The sequence below is a fragment of the Dioscorea cayenensis genome, chromosome 4 (assembly GCF_009730915.1).
Source record: "Dioscorea cayenensis subsp. rotundata cultivar TDr96_F1 chromosome 4, TDr96_F1_v2_PseudoChromosome.rev07_lg8_w22 25.fasta, whole genome shotgun sequence".
NCBI classification, from domain to species: domain Eukaryota; kingdom Viridiplantae; phylum Streptophyta; class Magnoliopsida; order Dioscoreales; family Dioscoreaceae; genus Dioscorea; species Dioscorea cayenensis.
In genome coordinates this window covers 17,495,803-17,502,525 of record NC_052474.1, presented here as the reverse complement: position 1 = coordinate 17,502,525, position 6,723 = coordinate 17,495,803, and positions in this window count along the sequence as shown.

The following is a 6,723-nucleotide window of genomic DNA, read 5'->3' as shown; positions in this document are numbered from 1 at the left end:
CCACTTTAGTTGATGGAATTTTGGAGTAAACAAATGTGAAGACACAAGTTGTGCTCAAAGGCATGTGAGTGTGTGCTAACTTCTGTTATGTTCAAGGAAATATGCATATTGTAGGGGCACAAAGGTAGTCATACTCATATGTTTCGACTTGTGCAAACCTAGTAAGATTGTTGTCAAATGGGCTTTTTATTTGAAGATGCAATGCAATCTACATCGTAGAAGTGTGCCCATTTATGTTTCCTCGATGAAAAGTGTGGATTCGGGAGTATTTTTTTGTGAGTAATCGTAGTGTGTATCGCAGATGATGTACCATCTGTAGTAAGTAATCGCTCACAGGATGCCGAAACATCGGGTTTCTTGGTGATTCACGCGGGTATGTGGAAATTCGATACGCCCATGTTGATGCCTGATTCTGGCCCTATTTAAGCTACGATTTCAGCCCGATTTCAGAATCTTTTTTTCCAACTTTTGGCTATTTTTTCTCGACCTTTGAGGTGCCTCGGCTAGGGGTGCTACTTTTGATTTCATTAATGATTGTATTGTAGTCCATGGAGAGCTAAACCCCTAGTGGGTGCTTGGACTTGTACCCCTAGGATGATGTTGTTTCTTTGACCTTTATTATGCTTTCTTTAACTGATGTTTTAATTGAGTTCCAATCTTGAATGCTTGTTGAGTTGATTTTCCCGTTGAGTGACACTAGGGCTGAGAATCAATTTTAGTAATCCTTGTGGATGAGTGACACACCATGAGGGTTAAACAATGCTAGATTGGAGAGGGTTGAGAGGGTGAGTCGAGAGGTAGCGAAACGTCCCCTTTCCCATCAGGTGTGATTTATCCTACCTCCACATTCCAAAAGTTCTTTGCGGTCACAATAGTTGCGCAAACGACAAAGTGAAGCCTTGTAATAATCATTAGTATCTGGGGCTTAATTTTGACTAGGGATCTTTCGCCTGAAGTAAAGGGTTAGATCTATTTTAGGGAATAGGATTTATCACTTGGAATCCCTAGAGCCTAAAGAAACCTAACACAGTGTGAGGTGTCGAGACTGAGAGATTTCTCCACCGGGGCATAGTGTAGGGTTAGTCACGGTTGAACTTAAGTTTTTGGACTGTGTGTTTAAGGATCTCCACGACTCATTATACATTAGTTAGGAAGCATAATAATTGGTCTTATACTTTAAACAATAGTCCTAGGGTGAGCAATCCGAGTGCTCTATTTATCATCGATTACCTCTCCTATCTTTTATTTGTGCCTCCTTCTTCTTTTCTTATTTTTATTTGCATTGGTTCTTATTCACATCACTATTAATTCATCCTCGTTCTAGTTAAATAGCAATCTTTGTGTTTCTGATCACTATTCCCTGTGGATTCGACTACCCACTCACCAGGGTATTATTACTTCAAGAAACTAGTGCACTTGCGGTCGACAAACTAGTGCACTTGTGGTACACACACAAAAGGGCGTTGTCAAGAATGCCTATGATTATTCTATTGCTTAAGTGAAGTTTTATTGGTTATCACGCTTGCATTAAGACTTTAATGGAATTGAAATGAGTTATTTATCTATGTTTTATACTTGAAAAGTATTATTGTTCAAAGGCGAGGATTTTTGGATTGTTACTTGATTTAAAAGTTGTGCGTTTATTTATATTAAAATCTTTAAATACCCTTGTGTTTATCATTTCTGTAGGGAAATGCCAGACATTTTTTATATTGATTTTTGTCCTGGTTTTGACTCCTCCTTGTGAGATACATGTTTGTATTTCTTGGTTGGTGACATCCTACTGCCCCACGGCAAGCCTTAATGAGGTGCGTGGTAGACCCGCTAATTTCTACGAGGACCAATTCTGGTGGGAGTGTAGAGCCCTGACTGGATATTCATCGCGTAGCCGAAGTCACCAACCAGTGAACCAATTAGTCAACCTCAAGGCCATGAGTACCTTGACAGCTCTGAACCTAGCCATTGCCACGGTGAAGGTTTAGAGAGTTTTCTAGACCATGTTATGCTGGGTGAGTGTTGGGTACTGCTTTATAATGAATTTGAGATTTATCTAGTGTGTTTCTTTTGCAGTATTATCTTGAATGTGTGGTGAGGAGGTAAAGCCCAGCTATTGCTCTAAGGAGGGCATTCACTCACAAAATTCGTATTTTATGAGAAAATTGATTTGATCTTGATTTATTTTTTTCAAAATCTCTTTAAAGTTGTATTTTTGCCAAAATTCTGGTGTTTGTGAAAGTTTGGAAGTTATTTGAGAAAATTTGATCTTTATGTATATTGTATATGCTACATTTAATTATTTCAAATTATTGAGCCACTATTGACCAAATCGAATGCTCTCAGATTACAGGAGCAAGACCCTACTAGTTGGCCTATGCGAGTATAGAGCCGACCAAGGTCGAGTTCGAGTTTATAGTGGATCGCTGTCTATTGTTGGTGTCATGGTTGTGTAGCGGTTGTACCCGCATGTTGGAGTAATTATGTTTATTGTATCTGTGTATTTGAATCATGTAGCCGCGTAAAGTTGTTAATCGTGTTCTGTAAGTTTGATTTGGTTGTTCAGGTGGGTCAGTTTTTCAGTCAAAATTAATTTTTAACTAATGGGTGCCACATTTACCTCTGTAGAAGCGGTGGGTGTGACAAGCTTACTATATCACCAAGATTAGGGTTTGTTTGGGTGATTAAGTTGATGATAGTGATTAAGTTGATGATGATTATGATTAAGTTGATGATAATGATTAAGATGGTGATGATAATGGTTGGAAATGTGTTGTTTGTTAAATTGGTTTTGTTGAGTTGGTGTAAGTGCAATTGGAGACCAATTTGATTATGCAAGGTCAGGTTTTAACTGGTTGGAGAGAGTAAGCCTAATTAAAGAGTCAGTTATTTGTTTCTTATATTTTCTTTGCGTTCAATTTTGTAAATAGCTTGTATTTATTCATTTTATTCTATTATCCTGTCAGGTGTTATTCACGCTTGGGAGGGAGTTTCAGACCTAGCAAAGGAACCCAAGGGAAGCCAGGTGAGTTTGTAGTGGCTGCTGTTTTTCAATAATTGGTTAATTGGTATGATTTTGGAATAGTTATTCAAATGGCTACTATTTGGAAATAATTGTTTAATTATTTCATTTTATATTGTCTAATAATTTTAATTGTTAAAAGATACTTATATTTATTTGCAGTATGCCATAGCAATCGTATTAGTATATGTAGTTTTAACTGTGGGATTAATTATGCACAATCCTACTAGGAGAATGCCTGTAATTATTCTATATTGCTTAAGTAAAGTTTTATTGGTTATTACACTTGTATTGAGACTTTAATGGAATTGGAATGAGTTATTTACGTATGTTTTATAATTGAAAAGCATTATTACTTACGTTGGTTTATATTAAAAATCTTTGGATATGCTTCTGTTTATCATTTCCGTGGTGAAATGACAGATATTTTGGATACTGATTTTTTTCCTAGTTATGGACTCCTCGTTGCAAGATACATGTTTGTATTACTTGTTTGGTGACATCCTACTATAGTAGGCGGTTTTTACGGCCGGCTTGTTGAGGTGGCGTGGAAGACTAGCAGACTTATTGGTCATGTTCAGGTGGGAGTATAGAGCCTTGACTAGATGTTCATCGCGAAGCCGGGGTTACCACACGGTGTACTGATGGGTCAACATTAAGGACATGAGTTCCTTGACTGCTCTAACCAAGCCGCGAAAAGGGTAAAAGTTTAAAGAGGTTGCTAGACCATGTTGTGTTCCTTTTGTAGTGCTATTTTAAAGTTGTGGTTTTGGCGGCTCTCAACCTAGTCGCTGACACACTCCTTGCGTGTGTGTACTGCAAGTGCACGGGTTGTCAAAGTAATAAAGTAGCCTAGTAAGTGGGTAGTCGTATCCACAGTGGAATAGTGCTCGAAAACACAAGTATTGCTATTTAACTATAGTTAAAAACGATTTGAAAAATGTGTGAACAATATCAATGCAAAATGAAATAAAGAAAAGAAAGAAGAGATGCAATGGGAATAAAGAGAGGCAATCGATAGAAAAATGGGGCACCCGGACATTGCTAACCCTAAGACTATTGTTTCAAGTGCAAGACTCCTCATTATGCCTCCTAAATGATGTCTAATGAATCGTGGAAATCCTAAGACACATTGTCCAAAAACTAAGGTCAACCGTGATTGACCCTCATAATATGCCCTGGTGGAAAGGGATACTCTCGATACCTCACACTGTGTGGGGTTAGAAGAAGCTCTGGGCACTCAAAGTAATAAACCCTATTCCCTAGTATAGATCTAACCTTTTGGTCCAGGTGAAAGACCCTTAATCACAATTAAGCCCCAGCACTAATGATTAGTTCAACACTTCACTCTGTTGCTTGCGTAACTAAGCCCCATTGGAGTTGATCTCTTAACACTTCACTCTATTTTGATCGCAAAGAACTCATGGAATGTGGATGTAGGATAAATCACATCAGAAGGGAAAGGGGACATTCTGCTACCTCTTGACTCACCCTCTCGACCCTCTCCAACCATGCTTTGTCTAACCCTCATGGTGTGTCACTCATCCACAAGGATTACCAAGATAGATTCTCAACCCTAGTGTCACTCTAAGGAAAAATCAATACAACAACCATTCAAGGTTGAAAACTCAATTAGAACAACAATTAAAGAAGTAAAACAAGAGTCAATAAAACAAAATCATCCTAGGGTTTACAAGTCCAAGCACCCATTAGGGGTTTAGCTCTCCATGGAGCAATATACAATCAATAATGAAATCGAATGTAAAAGCAAGCAATCTATAAGTAAAACCACCTCGTAGTCCACATCGATGGTCTTGTAGAGTTGCCTCATCTTCTCCAAGGGTTCCCTTGTCAAGCCTAGGGCACACCTTGTCAAATCGATGCCATCGAAAGCTTCCCCAATAACACTCTTCCAAAGGAACGCGATGTCAAAAGCCATAAAACCACTTCAAAAACCTACCCAATGCCTCTCCAAATCCTAGCCGTGAGCGCCTCCAAAGATGGGGAAAAGATGGGAAAAAGATCTTTCAAAATGTCTCAATGCAAGCGTAATAACCAATACGGCATCCACAAGGGCATATGGAATTTCCACACACCCGTGTGAATTTCCGGAAGTTGATTTACTGCAATGTGTGAACAGTAACTACGAAAGTGATTTTATTACATTAATTTGCTATAGTAAACTACTATAGTACTTCGCCAAAATACTCCCGAATCCACATTTTTCATCCAGGCCACATGAATGTGCACACATCCATGCGGCAGATCGCGTTACGTCTTCAATGAAATCACATTGACAAAGATCTTGCTAGTATTGCACAAGTCAGAACATATGAGTGTAACTGCCTTTGTGCCCCTCAAATTTGTGTATTCTCTTGAGCACAATGGAGGTTGGCACACACCCAAAATGTCTTTTGAGCACAACTTGCGTCTTCACATTTGTTCACTCCAAGACTTCATCAACAAATTGCATCCACGATCTACTTCGGTTTCTTTTCTTCCACACTTGTCTCCACAACCCTACATGCACAAAAAGAACACAAATACACATGCATAAGCGATAAAAAATCTGAGAAAAAGTAATGCTCAATGTAAGAAAAGAATACTTTGTATTATTTATACAGAAGCACTTATCAAACTCCCCCACACTTAAGATTTTCATTGTACTCAAGCAAAAATAAAACATTAAATCATATAAGAAGGAAAATTAAAAGTGCTTGGCCTTAGGTTCACCAAAAGCATGCAAGGGAAGCACTCTACAAGTGAGGAAAAATTTCAACACCTAATAAAATAAATCAATGCTCTAGCTATAAACTTGAATAAAAAAGGACAACAAATCCAATTTTGTGTAGTGTGTGTAATCTCACTCAAGTCAACCCAGATGTACTTCTCAAAGCTCTAATTAAAAGGGACTTACACATCCTCTAAGGTAGCCCTTTCCTAAGCGGCCGCTAAGGTGGCTTTCACACTTTCGTGGTGGTAGCTCTTTCTATTGGGGTAGTAGCTTTCACTCATCCCATTAGATAGCTCTTTATCTCATTAAGGCATAACTAGTATCCAACTTATGAGAGTAGCTTCATACTTCATAAGTGGTAGATCTTTCCACCCCCAATGCACAAACAAACAACAAATCTATTTTTGTTTCTTTTTCAACTATTCAACCTTTTTCAAAGCAATTAAAAACAAGAAACAAACTAAAAATAGTCCCTTAAACGTCGAACTTGAGTTTCCACAAGGTTTAATGAGTGAGTAGTGCAACAAAAAGTCAATTGGGCAAAAAAATTCCAAAAAAATTCAAGTAAAACTAGAACATGAGAACATTCAATATTAAAAAAATTCTCCCTAAACTTAATAATACAACCATTACAACTAAGGTGAACTGCCATTGGCCACAAGAGCATAAACAAAAAGCATAAGTATAGCACATGTGTAATGTGAACTCCCGCCACACTTAAGATGTACATTGCCCTCAATGTACGCATGCAAGCACAATAAGGAATAAAGCAATCAAAACACATGTGTGGAGATGGGTAATTGAAACAATACTCCCCTGAACTCCTAATGGTACGTTTGATGGAGCTAATTTCATTGAGAGTTGAGTTCCAATGGGTTGTGGAGCACACACGGCCATGTGAATACCACATTGACCGTGCCAATGACTATTCCTCAAATTCAAGTCTCACAAGACCATCTACACATATTCACAA